This window comes from Canis lupus, chromosome X (assembly GCF_011100685.1).
Source record: "Canis lupus familiaris isolate Mischka breed German Shepherd chromosome X, alternate assembly UU_Cfam_GSD_1.0, whole genome shotgun sequence".
NCBI lineage: Eukaryota > Metazoa > Chordata > Mammalia > Carnivora > Canidae > Canis > Canis lupus.
The window spans coordinates 105906223-105922815 of record NC_049260.1 but is presented as its reverse complement, the minus strand read 5'-3'; the positions used below and the strand labels follow the sequence as shown (position 1 = coordinate 105922815).

At 40.1% G+C, this 16593-nt stretch overlaps 1 long non-coding RNA gene across 1 annotated transcript in view; it reads left to right on the top strand.

The window, feature by feature from the left end:
• Positions 1-14848, top strand: part of LOC111094708 — a 134603-nt gene extending 119755 nt beyond the window's left edge. The window contains exon 4 of the long non-coding RNA XR_005386449.1: positions 14236-14848. This is a non-coding gene — a long non-coding RNA (uncharacterized LOC111094708). The remainder of the gene's footprint in view (positions 1-14235) is intronic.
• Positions 14849-16593: the final 1745 nt, after the last annotated feature.

The following is a 16593-nucleotide window of genomic DNA, read 5'->3' as shown; positions in this document are numbered from 1 at the left end:
TGGCACCTCAGGAGGATCTGTGACAACATCAGCAATTTCATTTACTTGGTAGTGGTACTGTTTTTTTTTTCTCCTCTTATCCTTCCTTTTATCCCCCCAAGATGTAATTCACATGCCTTTTTAAAGTGTACAATTCAGTGCTTCTTTTTTTAGTATATTCACAAAATTGTGAATCTCCTTGATCACAAACCATGATCTCCTTTTTGTCTCTATAAATTTGCCCATCCTGCACATCTCAAATGGAATGATCAATATGTGGCCTTTTGTGTCTGGCTTCTTTTTTTCATTGATGTATAATTAACATGCAATGTTATATTAGTTTCAGGTATACGACATATAAATTCGACAATTCTATACATTACTCAGTGGTCACCACGGTGAGTGTAGTCACCATCTGTCGCCACTGGGTCTGGCTTCTTTGACTTAAACATGTTTTCCACAGTCATTTATGTTGTGGCATGCATCAGTACTTCATTCCCCTTATGGTAAATTAATCCTCTATTGTATGGCTGGACCATATTTTGTTTATCAGTTTATTGATGGACACTTGGATTGTTGGTGCATTTTGGCTGTTATACATAATGTTGCTATGAACATTCATACACAAGTTTTAAGGAATGCATATTTTCATTTATTTACCTAGAAGTAGAATCACTGGCTCATGTGGTAACTCTATGTTTAATTTTCTGAGGAACTGACAAACTGTTTTCCAAACCAGCTGTACCATTTTGCAGAGCCACCAGCAACATACGAGGGTTTCAATCTCTCCATAGCTTCACCAACATTTGTTCTTGTCCATCTTATTTATGATAGCCATCTTGGTGGATGTGAAGTAGTATCTCGTGGTTTGATTTGCATTTCCCTAAGTCTAATGACACTGAGTATATTTTCATGAACTTTTGGGTCATTCATATATTTTTGGAGAAATGTCTATCTGAGTCCTTTGCCTGTTTTTAATTAGGTTGCCTGGAGGGTAATATGCTGAGTGAAATAAGTCAATCGGAGAAGGACAAACATTATATGGTCTCATTCATTGAGGGAATATAAAAAATAGTGAAAGAGAATAAAGGGGAAAGGAGAAAAAATAACTGGGAAATACCAGAAAGGGAGACAGAACATGAAAGACTCCTAACTCTGGGAAATGAACTAGGGGTGGTGGAAGGGGAGGTGGGCAGGGGGTGGGGGTGACTGAGTCGCAGGCACTGAGGTGGGCACTTGACGGGATGAGCACTGGGTGTTATTCTGTATGTTGACAAATTGAACACCAATAAAAAATAAATTTATTAAAAAATAATTAGGTTGCCTTTTTGTTGCTAAGTTGGAAGAATTCTTTATGTACTCTGGATACTACAACCTTAACAGCAATACAATTTGCAAAATTTTACTCCCATTATGTGACTTGTCTTTTCAATTCCTCTTTTTTTCTAAGATTTTATTTGTAAGTAATCTCTACACCCAATGGTGGGGCTTGAACTTAAAACCGCAGGATCAAGAGTCACAGGCTCCTCTGAGCCAACCAGGCACCCCTTCAATTTCCTGATAGGGTTCTTTGATTCATGAAAGTTTTTTTTTAAATTTTATTTATTTATTAATGAGAGAGAGAGAGAGAGAAAGAAAGAAAGAAAGAAAGAGAGAGAGAGAGAGAGAGAGAGAGAAAGAGAGAGAGAGAGAGAGAGAGAGAGGCGCAGAGACACAGGCAGAGGGAGAAGCAGGATCCATGCAGGGAGCGGGACGTGGGACTTGATTCTGGGTCTCCAGGATCAGGCCCTGGGCTGAAGGCGGCGCTAAACTGCTGAGCCACCCGGGAATCCCTATTCCTAAGTATTTTCATAGTATGTTCATCTTTTTGATCCTCTCATAAATAAAATTGTTTTCTTTTTTTTTTTTTTTTTATTGGTGTTCAATTTACTAACATACAGAATAACACCCAGTGCCCGTCACCCATTCACTCCCACCCCCCGCCCTCCTCCCCTTCTACCACCCCTAGTTCGTTTCCCAGAGTTAGCAGTCTTTATGTTCTGTCTCCCTTTCTGATATTTCCCACACATTTCTTCTCCCTTCCCTTATTTTCCCTTTCACTATTATTTATATTCCCCAAATGAATGAGAACATATAATGTTTGTCCTTCTCCGACTGACTTACTTCACTCAGCATAATACCCTCCAGTTCCATCCACGTTGAAGCAAATGGTGGGTATTTGTCATTTCTAATAGCTGAGTAATATTCCATTGTATACATAAACCACATCTTCTTTATCCATTCATCTTTTGTTGGACACCGAGGCTCCTTCCACAGTTTGGCTATCGTGGCCATTGCTGCTAGAAACATCGGGGTGCAGGTGTCCCAGCGTTTCATTGCATTTGTATCTTTGGGGTAAATCCCCAACAGTGCAATTGCTGGGTCGTAGGGCAGGTATATTTTTAACTGTTTGAGGAACCTCCACACAGTTTTCCACAGTGGCTGCACCAGTTCACATTCCCACCAACAGTGTAAGAGGGTTCCCTTTTCTCCACATCCTCTCCAACATTTGTTGTTTCCTGCCTTGTTAATTTTTCCCATTCTCACTGGTGTGAGGTGGTATCTCATTGTGGTTTTGATTTGTATTTCCCTGATGGCAAGTGATGCAGAGCATTTTCTCATGTGCATGTTGGCCATGTCTATGTCTTCTTCTGTGAGATTTCTGTTCATGTCTTTTGCCCATTTCATGATTGGATTGTTTGTTTCTTTGGTGTTGAGTTTAATAAGTTCTTTATAGATCTTGGAAACTAGCCCTTTATCTGATATGTCATTTGCAAATATCTTCTCCCATTCTGTAGGTTGTCTTTGAGTTTTGTTGACTGTATCCTTTGCTGTGCAAAAGCTTCTTATCTTGATGAAGTCCCAATAGTTCATTTTTGCTTTTGTTTCTTTTGCCTTCGTGGATGTATCTTGCAAGAAGTTACTATGGCCGAGTTCAAAAAGGGTGTTGCCTGTGTTCTTCTCTAGGATTTTGATGGAATCTTGTCTCACATTTAGATCTTTCATCCATTTTGAGTTTATCTTTGTGTATGGTGAAAGAGAGTGGTCTAGTTTCATTCTTCTGCATGTGGATGTCCAATTTTCCCAGCACCATTTATTGAAGAGACTGTCTTTCTTCCAATGGATAGTCTTTCCTCCTTTATCGAATATTAGTTGCCCATAAAGTTCAGGGTCCACTTCTGGATTCTCTATTCTGTTCCACTGATCTATGCGTCTGTTTTTGTGCCAGTACCACACTGTCTTGATGACCACAGCTTTGTAGTACAACCTGAAATCTGGCATTGTGATGCCCCCAGATATGGTTTTCTTTTTTAAAATTCCCCTGGCTATTCGGGGTCTTTTCTGATTCCACACAAATCTTAAAATAATTTGTTCTAACTCTCTGAAGAAAGTCCATGGTATTTTGATAGGGATTGCATTAAACGTGTATATTGCCCTGGGTAACATTGACATTTTCACAATATTAATTCTGCCAATCCATGAGCATGGAATATTTTTCCATCTCTTTGTGTCTTCCTCAATTTCTTTCAGAAGTGTTCTATAGTTTTGAGGGTATAGATCCTTTACATCTTTGGTGAGGTTTATTCCTAGGTATCTTATGCTTTTGGGTGCAATTGTAAATGGGATTGACTCCTTAATTTCTCTTTCTTCAGTCTCATTGTTAGTGTATAGAAATGCCACTGACTTCTGGGCATTGATTTTGTATCCTGCCACGCTACCGAATTGCTGTATGAGTTCTAGCAATCTTGGGGTGGAGACTTTTGGGTTTTCTATGTAGAGTATCATGTCATCGGCGAAGAGGGAGAGTTTGACTTCTTCTTTGCCAATTTGAATGCCTTTAATGTCTTTTTGTTGTCTGATTGCTGAGGCTAGGACTTCCAGTACTATGTTGAATAGCAGTGGTGAGAGTGGACATCCCTGTCTTGTTCCTGATCTTAGGGGAAAGGCTCCCAGTGCTTCCCCATTGAGAATGATATTTGCTGTGGGCTTTTCATAGATGGCTTTTAAGATGTCGAGGAATGTTCCCTCTATCCCTACACTCTGAAGAGTTTTGATCAGGAATGGATGCTGTATTTTGTCAAATGCTTTCTCTGCATCCAATGAGAGGATCATATGGTTCTTGGTTTTTCTCTTGCTGATATGATGAATCACATTGATTGTTTTACGGGTGTTGAACCAGCCTTGTGTCCCAGGGATAAATCCTACTTGGTCATGGTGAATAATTTTCTTAATGTACTGTTGGATCCTATTGGCCAGTATCTTGTTGAGAATTTTTGCATCCATGTTCATCAGGGATATTGGTCTGTAATTCTCCTTTTTGGCGGGGTCTTTGTCTGGCTTTGGAATTAAGGTGATGCTGGCTTCATAGAACGAATTTGGAAGTACTCCATCTCTTTCTATCTTTCCAAACAGCTTTAGGAGAATAGGTATGATTTCTTCTTTAAACGTTTGATAAAATTCTCCTGGGAAGCCATCTGGCCCTGGACTCTTGTGTCTTGGGAGGTTTTTGATGACTGCTTCAATTTCCTCCCTGGTTATTGGCCTGTTCAGGTTTTCTATTTCTTCCTGTTCCAGTTTTGGTAGTTTGTGGCTTTCCAGGAATGCGTCCATTTCTTCTAGATTGCCTAATTTATTGGCGTATAGCTGTTCATAATATGTTTTTAAAATCGTTTGTATTTCCTTGGTGTTGGTAGTGATCTCTCCTTTCTCATTCATGATTTTATTAATTTGAGTCTTCTCTCTCTTCTTTTTAATAAGGCTGGCTAATGGTTTATCTATCTTATTAATTCTTTCAAAGAACCAACTCCTGGTTCTGTTGATCTGTTCCACAGTTCTTCTGGTCTCGATTTCGTTGAGTTCTGCTCGAATCTTTATTAGCTCCCTTCTTCTCTTGGGTGTAGGATCTATTTGCTGTTTTTTCTCTAGCTCCTTTATGTGTAAGGTTAGCTTTTGTATTTGAGTTCTTTCCAGTTTTTGAATGGATGCTTGTATTGCGATGTATTTCCCCCTTAGGACTGCTTTTGCTGCATCCCAAAGATTTTGAACGGTTGTATCTTCATTCTCATTAGTTTCCATGAATCTTTTTAATTCTTCCTTAATTTCCTGGTTGACCCTTTTATCTTTTAGCAGGATGGTCCTTAACCTCCATGTGTTTGAGGTCCTTCCAAACTTCTTGTTGTGATTTAGTTCTAATTTCAAGGCATTATGGTCCGAGAATATGCAGGGGACAATCCCAATCTTTTGGTATCGGTTCAGACCCGATTTGTGACCCAATATGTGGTCTATTCTGGAGAAAGTTCCATGTGCGCTTGAGAAGAATGTGTATTCAGTTGAGTTTGGATGTAAAGTTCTGTAGATATCTGTGAAATCCATCTGGTCCAGTGTATCATTTAAAGCTCTCGTTTCTTTGGAGATGTTTTGCTTAGAAGACCTATCAAGTATAGAAAGAGCTAGATTGAAGTCACCAAGTATAAGTGTATTATTATCTAAGTATTTCTTCACTTTGGTTAATAATTGATTTATATATTTGGCAGCTCCCACATTCGGAGCATATATATTGAGGATTGTTAAGTCCTCTTGTTGAATAGATCCTTTAAGTATGATATAGTGTCCCTCTTCATCTCTCACTACAGTCTTTGGGGTAAATTTTAGTTTATCTGATATAAGGATGGCTACCCCTGCTTTCTTTTGAGGACCATTCGAATGGTAAATGGTTCTCCAACCTTTTATTTTCAGGCTGTAGGTGTCCTTCTGTCTAAAATGAGTCTCTTGTAGACAGCAAATAGATGGGTCCTGCTTTTTTATCCAGTCTGAAACCCTGTGCCTTTTGATGGGGTCATTAAGCCCGTTCACATTCAGAGTTACTATTGAGAGATATGAGTTTAGTGTCATCATGATATCTATTCAGTCTTTGTTTTTGTGGACTGTTCCACTGAACTTCTTCTTAAAGGGGAATTTTAAGAGGCCCCCTTAAAATTTCTTGCAGAGCTGGTTTGGAGGTCACATATTCTTTTAGTTGCTGCCTGTCTTGGAAGCTCTTTATCTCTCCTTCCATTTTGAATGAGAGCCTTGCTGGATAAAGTATTCTTGGTTGCATGTTCTTTTCATTTAGGACCCTGAATATATCCTGCCAGCCCTTTCTGGCCTGCCAGGTCTCTGTGGAGAGGTCTGCTGTTACCCTAATACTCCTCCCCATAAAAGTCAGGGATTTCTTGTCTCTTGCTGCTTTAAGGATCTTCTCCTTATCTTTGGAATTTGCAAGCTTCACAATTAAATGTCGAGGTGTTGAACGGTTTTTATTGATTTTAGGGGGGGATCTCTCTATTTCCTGGATCTGAATGCCTGTTTCCCTTCCCAGATTAGGAAAGTTTTCAGCTAGAATTTGTTCAAATACATATTCTGGCCCTCTGTCCCTTTCGGCGCCCTCGGGAACCCCAATTAAACGTAGGTTTTTCTTCCTCAGGCTGTCGTTTATTTCCCTTAATCTATCTTCATGGTCTTTTAATTGTTTGTCTCTTTTTTCCTCAGTTTCCCTCTTTGCTGTCAACTTGTCTTCTAGGTCACTCACTCGTTCTTCCACCTCGTTAACCCTCGTCGTTAGGACTTCTAGTTTGGATTGCATCTCATTCAATTGGTTTTTAATTTCTGCCTGATTAGCTCTAAATTCTGCAGTCATGAAGTCTCTTGAGTCCTTTATACTTTTTTCTAGAGCCACCAGTAGCTGTATAATAGTGCTTCTGAATTGGCTTTCTGACATTGAATTGTAATCCAGATTTTGTAACTCTGTGGGAGAGAGGACTGTTTCTGATTCTTTCTTTTGAGGTGAGGTTTTCCTTCTAGTCATTTTGCTCAGTGCAGAGTGGCCAAAAGCAAGTTGTATTGGGAAAAAGAGAAAAAGAGAGGAGAGAAAGAAGGAAAGAAAAGAGAAAGAGAAAAAAAAAGGGAAGAAAAAGAAAAAAAAACGAAAAAAAAAGAAAAAAAAAAAAGAAGAAAAAGAGAAAGAAAAAGAAAGGAGAAAAAAAGGGGGTGGGGGAAGGAAACAAATCAAAAAGCAAAACAAAACAAAAACAAAAACAAAAACAAAAACAAAAACAAACAAACAAAAAAAAGAACCACCGGGGAGTATCTTCTGATTCTGTGTTCTTTAAGTCCCTTGGCTTCTCCTGGAAGTTGTCAGTCTAGCTGGTGTTCTGGGGGAGGGGCCTGTTGTGCTGATTTTCAGGTGTTAGCAGTTGGGGGAGCTGCTGTGCCCCTGCCTGGTGCAGGGCTCGGTGGGGGTTGTTTACCCCGTGAGGCCGCAGGAGGAACAGCCCCAGTGGCGGGGCAGCTCTGGAAACCTGGATTCAGCTCCGGCAGGAACTCCGTCTGCAGGGCCTGGAGGCTCCGGGGCGGGGCCGCTGATCTGCTCAGCTGGGGCAGGAGCGTCCTTGCTGTCCTGGGCCCTCCCGGCCTCTGCCTGTCCCGGGGGAGGCTGGATCCTGGGCTGTGTCCCGGCGCCCTGTGCTCCGGAGCCTGCGCTGGTGGATTCGCGCTCCCGGGCCGCGCAACCCCCTCCGCGGAGCTGCCGCCCGAGCCCCTCCGAGCTGCTCCTGGAACCGCGCAGCCCCCACCGCACGGAGCCTCTTCTTCTGCCCGAGCCCCTCCGAGCTGCTCCCAGGGCCCCGCAGCCCCCTCCGCGGAGCCGCCGCCCGAGCCCCTTCAGCTGCTCCGGGTCCCGCCGGGTCCCGCCGTGCGCGCTGCAGCCCTTAGGGAGCTCGGCGCACTCTCCTGGGCGCGCAGTTGCTGTTACTGTCCCCGGGAGCCCGAGGGCATCCCCGCCCTCCTGGGTCCTGCTCCAACTCCCCGCGAGCCCCTTTCCGCCCGGGAAGGTCGGTGCAGCTCCTGCTCCTCCGGGACGGGGCTCTGCTGTCCTGGGGACACTCGCCCCGGCCTCAGCCCGGCTCCTCGCAGGGCCCCTCCCCCTTGGAGGCCTTTGTTCCTTTATTTCTTTTTCCCCGTCTTCCTACCTTGATAGATGCGCGAACTCTTCTCACTGTAGCATTCCAGCTGGTCTCTCTTTGAATCTCAGGCCGAATTCATAGATTTTCAGGATAATTTGAAGGTTTTCTAGGTAGTTTGGTGGAGACAGGTGATTTGGAGACCCTACTCCTCCGCCATCTTGCTCCTCCCCCCTAAAATTGTTTTCTTAATTTCACTTTTGTATTCTTCATTGCTGGTTTAAAGAAACATCATTGAGTTTTGTGTGTTGATCTTGTTTCCTCCAACCTTGCTACACTGGTTTATTGCTTCTAATAGGTTGTTTTGTGAATTCCTTATAATTTGCTATATACAATCACGTGCAACTAGAGATAGTTTTACTTCTTCCTTTCCAATCTGGATGCTTTTCTTTCTTTTTCTTGCTTAACTCTCCATGATCAAAACTCCAATACAATGTTAACTAGAAGCAGCAATAGAAGACATCCGTATTTTGTTTCTGATCTTAGGAGGAAAGATTTCAGTCTTTTATTATTAATTATGATGCTAGCAGTGGATTTTTCAAAGATGTCCTTTATCAGGTTGGAGACATTCTGTTTTATGACTAGAGCTGAGTGGTTTTTTTTTTTAATCATAAAAAGGTGTTGGGTTTTTTTGTCGTGTTTTTCTGCATCTGTGAAATGATTATATTGTTTTGTCTTTTATTCTATTAATATGCTATATTACATTCATTGATTTTTGTATGTTGAATAAACCTTGTATTTCTGAGATAAATCCTACTTGGTCATGGGGTAAAAGTTTTTTATGTGTTGTGGGATTTGGTTTGCTAGTATTTTGCTGAGGATTTTTGTGTGTATATTTATAAAGGACATTGGTGTGTAGTCTTATTTTCTTGTGATATCTTTGGTTTTAGGCTCGGTGTAATACTTGCCTTTTAGAATGTGTTGAGAAATGTTCTGTCCTTTCTTATTTTTTGGAAGAGTTTGTGAATGATTGTCATTAATTCTTTAAACTTTGCTAATTTGCTAGTTAAGCCACCTGGTCCTGGATATTTCTCTGTTGGATTTTTTTTTTATGAATTGTTCAATCTCTACTTGTAGGTCTATTTCCATTTCTATTTGTTCTTGAGTCATTTTCAGTAGTTTGTCTTTCTAGAAATTTGTCCATTTCATCAATGTGAGCTAATTTGTTAGCATACAATTGTTCATAGCATTCTCTTATAATCTTATTTATTTCTATAAAGTCATTTTCTTATAATCTTATTTATTTCTATAAAGTCAATGGTAATGTCCTGTCTCACTCTTTTTTTAAAGATTTCTCTTTTAAGTAATTTCTACATCCAATGTGGGGCTCAAACTCATGACCTCGAGATCAAGAGTCACACATTCTTCTAACTGAGCCAGCCTAGCACTCTAACCCTCATTCTTGATGTTAGTAATCTGAGTTCTCTTTCTTTATTTCTTAGTCTAGCTAAAGTTTCTCAATTTTGTTGATCCTTTCCAAGAGCTAAGTTTTAGCTTTATTGGTCTTGTTTATAATTTTTCTTTTTTTTTAATTTTTATTTATTTATGATAGTCACAGAGAGAGAGAGAGAGAGAGGCAGAGACATAGTCAGAGGGAGAAGCAGGCTCCATGCACCGGGAGCCCGATGTGGGATTCGATCCCGGGTCTCCAGGATCGCGCCCTGGGCCAAAGGCAGGCGCCAAACCGCTGCGCTACCCAGGGATCCCCTGTTTATAATTTTTCTATTACCTATTTCATTAGTTTCCTCTAGTCCTTATTTTCTACTCCTTCTTGGAAGGGTTTAGATTGTTTGGATTTAGTTTGCTACCCTTTTTCCTAGTTTCATAAAATGTAAGATTGTGTTCTTGATTTATTTATTTATTTATTTATTTTTTTTAAATGTAACTTTTATTTTTTTAAATTTTTATTTATTTATGATAGTCACACAGAGAGAGAGAGAGAGAGAGAGAGAGAGAGAGAGAGAGGCAGAGACACAGGCAGAGGGAGAAGCAGGCTCCATGCACCAGGAGCCCGACGTGGGATTCGATCCCGGGTCTCCAGGATCGCGCCCTGGGCCAAAGGCCGGCGCCAAACTGCTGCGCCACCCAGGGATCCCTGTGTTCTTGATTTAGAGATATTTCTTCTCTTTTTTTTTTTTTAAAGTAGATGGATTTTTTTTTAATTTTTTTTTAAATTTTTATTTATTTATGATAGGCACACAGTGAGAGAGAGAGAGGCAGAGACACAGGCAGAGGGAGAAGCAGGCTCCATGCACCGGAAGCCTGACGTGGGATTTGATCCTGGGTCTCCAGGATCACGCCCTGGGCCAAAGGCAGGCGCTAAACCGCTGCGCCACCCAGGGATCCCTTCTTCTCTTTTAATATTGGTATTTATAGGTATAAAATCCTGCTAAGCATTGCTAGACATGCATCCCACAAATTTTGTATGTTGTATTTTAGTTTTTATTCATCTCAAAGTATTTTTTTAATTTCCATTGTGATTTCTTATTTGAACCGTTGATAATCTACTAGTGTGTTGTTTAGTATCTGTATATTTATGAATTTTCCCAATTTCCTTCTGTTATTGATTTTTGTTTCCATTCCATTGTGAATAGAAAACATATTTTGTATGATATAAATTCTTTCTTTTTTCTTTTTTTAAGGTTTTATTTATTTTAGAGAGAAAGAGTGCAAGTGTGAGTAGGGGGAGGGGCAGAGGGAAAGAATCTCAAGCTGACTCCCCACTGAGCTCGGAGCCCAATGCGGGGCTCAATCTCACAGCACTGAGGTAATGACCTGAGCTGAAATCAAAAGCTAGATGCTCGACCAACTGAGCTACCCACCCAGGCACCTCTGATATAAATTCTTTCAAACTTACAGAGACTTATTTTATAATTTAACATATGGTCCATTCTGGACAATGTTCCATGTGCACTTGAGAAGAATGTGGATCCTGTGGTTGTTGAGTGGGGTGTTCCAAAGGTTTCTGTTATTTCTACTTGGTTTATAGTGTTGTTCAAGGCCTCTTTCCTTGTTGATATTCTGTTTACTTGTTCTATCCATTATTAAAGTAGGATATTGAAAACTCCAACTATTATCGTTGAATCATCCATTTCTCCCTTTAATTCTGTCAGTTTTGCTTAATGTATTTTGAGGCTCTGCTGTTAGGTGACTATATGTTTTTTTTTTTTTTAGGTGACTATATGTTAAAACTGTTATATCTTTTTTTTTTTTTTTTATGATAGTCACAGAGAGAGAGAGAGAGAGGCAGAGACATAGGCAGAGGGAGAAGCAGGCTCCATGCACCGGGAGCCTGATGTGGGATTCGATCCTGGATCTCCAGGATCGCGCCCTGGGCCAAAGGCAGGCGCCAAACCGCTGCGCCACCCAGGGATCCCAAAACTGTTATATCTTCTTTAAGATAGACTCTCTTATCATTATAAAATATCCTTTTTCTATAGTGATAATTTTTGACTTAAAGTCTATTTTTGTCTGATATTAATGTAGCCATTCCAGCTTTTTATTGCTTACTGATTGCAAGGTATATCATTTCTCACCTATTCACTTTCAACCTATTTGTGTTTTTGAATCTAAGAGTGGCTCTTGCAGACAGCATCAAGTTGGATCATTTTTTCTTACCTATTCTGTGAATCTCTGCCTACGACATGTTTAATACATTTAAATTCAGTGTAGTTACTGATAAAGTAGGATTTACATCTGCAAATTTTCCTCATATGTTTGTTTTTCATCTTTTATGCCTTATTCCTCTATCCTTCCATTACCACCTTCTTTTAAGTAGATATTTTCTAGTGTACTATGTTAATTCTCTTGTCATTTCTTTTTATTTAAGGATTTTTATTTTTAAGTAATCTCCACACCCAATGTGGGGCTCGAACTTACAACCCTGAGATCAAGAGTTGCATGCTCCATCTACTGGGCCAGCCAGGCACCTCTTTTCATTTCTTTCTTTTTTTAAAAGATTTTATTTATTTATTCATGAGAGACACAGGCAGAGGGAGAAGCAGGCTCCGTGCAAGGAGCCCACGAGGGACCCGATCCCGGGTCTCCAGGATCAGGCCCTGGACCGAAGGCGGCACTAAACCGTGGAGCGGTTTAGTGGAGCCACTCGGGCTGCCCGTATCATTACTTTTTTTTTTTTTAAGACTTTATTTATTTAGGGATCCCTGGGTGGTGCAGCGGTTTGGCGCCTGCCTTTGGCCCAGGGCGCGATCCTGGAGACCCGGGATCGAATCCCACGTCGGGCTCCCGGTGCATGGAGCCTGCTTCTCCCTCTGCCTGTGTCTCTGCCTCTCTCTCTCTCTCTGTGACTATCATAAATAAATAAAAATTAAAAAAAAAAAGACTTTATTTATTTATTCATATTTATTTATTCAGAGAGAGAGAGAGAGAAAGAGAGGCAGAGACACAGGCAGAGAGAGAAGCAGGCACCATGCAAAGAGCCCGACATGGGACTCGATTAAGGGTCTCCAGGATCACGCCCTGGGCCAAAGGCAGGCGCTAAACTGCTGCGCCACCGGGGCTGCCCTGCTCGTGTCATTTCTTATATTAACGATATTTTTGAATGATTTTCTTAGTGGTTGCTCCGGGTATTACAATTAGCATCTTAATTTATAACTATCTAGTTTGGATTAACAATTGCTTAATTTCAGAACTATAGAAAAGTTATTCTTATGTAACTTGTTTCCTACCCCCAACTTTGTGCTGTTATTGCCATGCAAATTACATCATTATACATTAGAAGCTCATTAGCAGGATTTCATAATTACTGCTTGATGCAGTTGCTTTTATTTTTTTTTTTGATGCAGTTGCTTTTAATAAGCATCCTAAGATAGGATGCTTTCTTATCCTAAGATAGGATAAGAAAAGAGCTACAAATAAAAATATGCTTTACTCTTTTTTGAAATTTCTCTGTGTAGCCACCTTTACTGTGTTCTTTATTTCTATTTCTTTTTTTTTTAATTTTTTATTTATTCATGATAATCACAGAGAGAGAGACAGAGGCAGAGGCAGAGACACAAGCAGGCTCCATGCACCAGGAGCCCGACGCGGGACTCGATCCCGGGTCTCCAGGATCACACCCTGGGCCAAAGGCAGGCACCAAACCGCTGCGCCACCCAGGGATCCCTATTTCTATTTCTTTATCCAGGGTTTAAAAGAAATGAACTATTGAGTCATGAAAAAGACATGGAGGAACTTTAATGCATATATCTAAGTGAAAGAAGGAAGCCAGCCTGCAAAGGCTATATACTGTATGATTAGAACTATATGACATTCTGGGAAAAGCTAAATTATGGTGTTGGGAAAATGATCAGTGGTTACTAGAGGTGGGAGCAATGAGGGGCAAGGGGAAGACAAATAAGTAAGTGGAGCACAGTGGATTTTTAGGACAGTGAAAATAATCTGTATGATACCATAAAGGTGGATACATATCATTATGTATTTGTCCAAACCCATAGAATGTACCACACCAACAGTGAACCTTAATGTAAACTTTGGACTTCGAGTGGTTATGGTGTGTCAGTGTTGTTTTGTCATTTGTAACAAATTTACCACTCTGGTGGGGGAGGTTAATAATGATTGAGTATACACATTTGTGGGGGTATGTAGGGGGTATACGTGGGAAATCTCTGTACCTACTGTTCAATATTGCTGTAAATGAAAACTGCTCTAAAATGTAAATTCTATCTTTCAAAATATTTATTTATTTTAGGGGTACCTGGGTGACTCAGTGGTTGAGCATCTGCCTTTGGTTCAGGGCATGATCCTGGGGTCCTGGGATCAAGTCCCATATGGAGCTCCTGGCAGGGAGTCTGCTTCTCTCTCTGCCTATGTCTCTGCCTCTCTCTCTCTCTCTCTTCCATAAATAAATAAAATATTTTTAAAAAGATTTATTTATTTTAGAGAGAGCAAGTGAGGAGGGCATGGGGGGCAGATGGAGAGAGGGAATCCTGAAGCAGACTCCTTGCTGAGCATGGAGCCTGATCCAGGGCTCCATCCTAGGACCCTGAGATCAGGACCTGAGCTGAAATCAAGAGTCAGTGACTTAACCAATTGAGCCACCCAGGCGCCCCTAAATTATATTTAAAAAAGAAGAAATCAGGATAAAACAAGGAACATTTAGGGAATATGCTGAAGAACATATTTATGCCTAACATTAAAATACAATTAATTCCATTTTTAATGTATTAACTTTTGTCTTTTTTATAATTTTATTTTTCAGCAACGTCTATACCCAGTGTGAGAGTCGAACCCACAACCTCACAACCCACAAAGAACAAGAGTCACACACTTCACAAACTGAGCCAGACAGGAATCCCTTAACTTTTATGTCCTTACTCAGTTCCTAAACTATAAAGACCTTGCAACTATAAAAATCTTGATAAACTATGTTTTATTTTTTATGTTACATGTAAGCTCTAGTATAACAAATGAAATAAACTTCTAGTATATACTTTTACCAAGAAAAAGAAGTGAATGGATGATGTCTCAAATGGACAAATCAAGAAATAATAATATGCATATAATATTATTTGGAAATATCACAGTAAATACAGTCAAGATTAGCTTAAACATTTTGAAAATGGTTCTCATTTTCAGCCCTCATAAACACATATTTACTTTACAAACTCAACAAACAAGGGAAGCCTTTTCTTAAATGAAGTTTATAAACCTTTATATATATATTTACCATCACACTCCACTTTCTTATTCTGACTCTTATTTTCAAAAAAGTATTTTTTTAATGTGTGCAGAAATGTTTCCTTTTAACTTTTTAATTTTTATATAATCTTTACCCCAATGTGGGGCTCAAACTTACAACCCTGAGATCACCAATTGAGTCAGTGAGGCACTCCTTAAAATATATATATTTTTTAATATTTTATTTTTAAATAATCTCTACCCCAATGTGGGGCTTGAACTCAAAACCACGAGATCAAAAGCTGCATGCTCTACCGACTGAGCTGCCCGAAGTCCCCCTCAAAAATATTTTTGTCTTTTGTTAAAAGCATATTTACTGGGGATCCCTGGGTGGTCAGCGGCTGAGCATCCGCCTTTGGCTCAGGTCACGATCCTGGAGTCCCGGGATCGAGTCCCACATCAGGCTCCCTGCATGGAGCCTGCTTCTCCCTCTGCCTGTGTCTCTGCCTCTCTCTCTCTCTGTGCCTCTCATGAATGAATAAATAAAATCTTTAAAAAATAAAAAATAAAAAATAAAAGCATATTTACCTGGTTTTACCTCTTGTTTGCAAAAGGTATGTAGCTTTTCAAATATATATTATCAGCCTTTTGAAAGGTGTTTATTTGCAGGTGCAAGGGCCTGCCTTTCCTATGGATCCTACAACTATCCCTGAAAAGGTTTATGGGAGAGTACTTAGATTGTGCTCAGGTATAAAAGATACCGGGTTAACTTCTGGGTGGGAGTTCCTTTGTCTCCTTATCTCTTCCTGAAAGAAGTTGTTTTTAGTAAATGTCCAAATTTATATCCCCCAAATTTCCAGGTCTGTGGTCTTATTTTTAAAGAATTGTATATCAATTAAAAGACTGAAAATTAAAAAAAATAAAAAAAGACTGAAAATAATCCCAGTGTCCAACAGTAAGAGCCTAGTTAAACTTTGGCGGGGCTACCTGACAGGAATATTATGCAGCTGTCAAAAATAAGGAAGCTCTTCATGTACCAATATGAAAAGATATTTTGTTAAATGTTAAGAAGCCATGTGCAGAACAGTATTTAGAGTATGAAGCTTGCTTGTTACAAAGGAGGGAAGAATATATATTTGCACAGACACCAGGAGAACACATAAGAAATAGATACAAATGGGGTGGACGGGAAGAGGGAGTGAGACAGTATATACTTGTTTTGTACTTGCAATTTTTGAACCAAATGAATGTATTACCTTATCAAATAAAATAGGAAAATGGACAATAAATTGATTACTTTTGCAGGAATGGTAGTAAAGGAGGGGCACCTGGGCTCAGTCAGTAGAGCATGTGACTCTCGATCTTGGGGTTGTGAGTTCGAGCCCCACCTTCGGTATAGAAATTACTTAAAAATAAAATCTTAAAAAAAAGAAATAGAGGAGATGTGTCAGGAGACTGATGCTTTATAAGCATTTTTGGTATGATTTGAGTTTTTTAAGTGAGGTATGTGCTATTTAGCATTAAAGCGGGTAACCAACCGAAGAGTTAAAAAGAGCAATGGTTAAAAATGTTTTTTCTAGGTAACATATTTGAAAATGCAGAAGAGTGGGGCAGGGGACAAATGCATTTCATTAAAAGTCTGTAATATTTCATATTTTTTTAAGGATTGATTGATTTTAGAGAGAGAGAGAGAGAGTGGGGAGGAGGGACAGAGGGAGAGAGAGTCCTTAAGCAGACTCTATGCTGAGTGCAGAGCCTGATGCAGGGCTCGACACAGGGCTTGATCCCACAACCCTGAGATTATGACCCTAGCTGAAACAGAGTCAGATGCTGAACCAACTGAGCCACCCAGGTGCCCCTGTACTATTTCATATTTTTAACTTTGTGTTTATGCTACTTTGATAAAAATTAACACAGGACACCCCCTGCCAACTCTGAC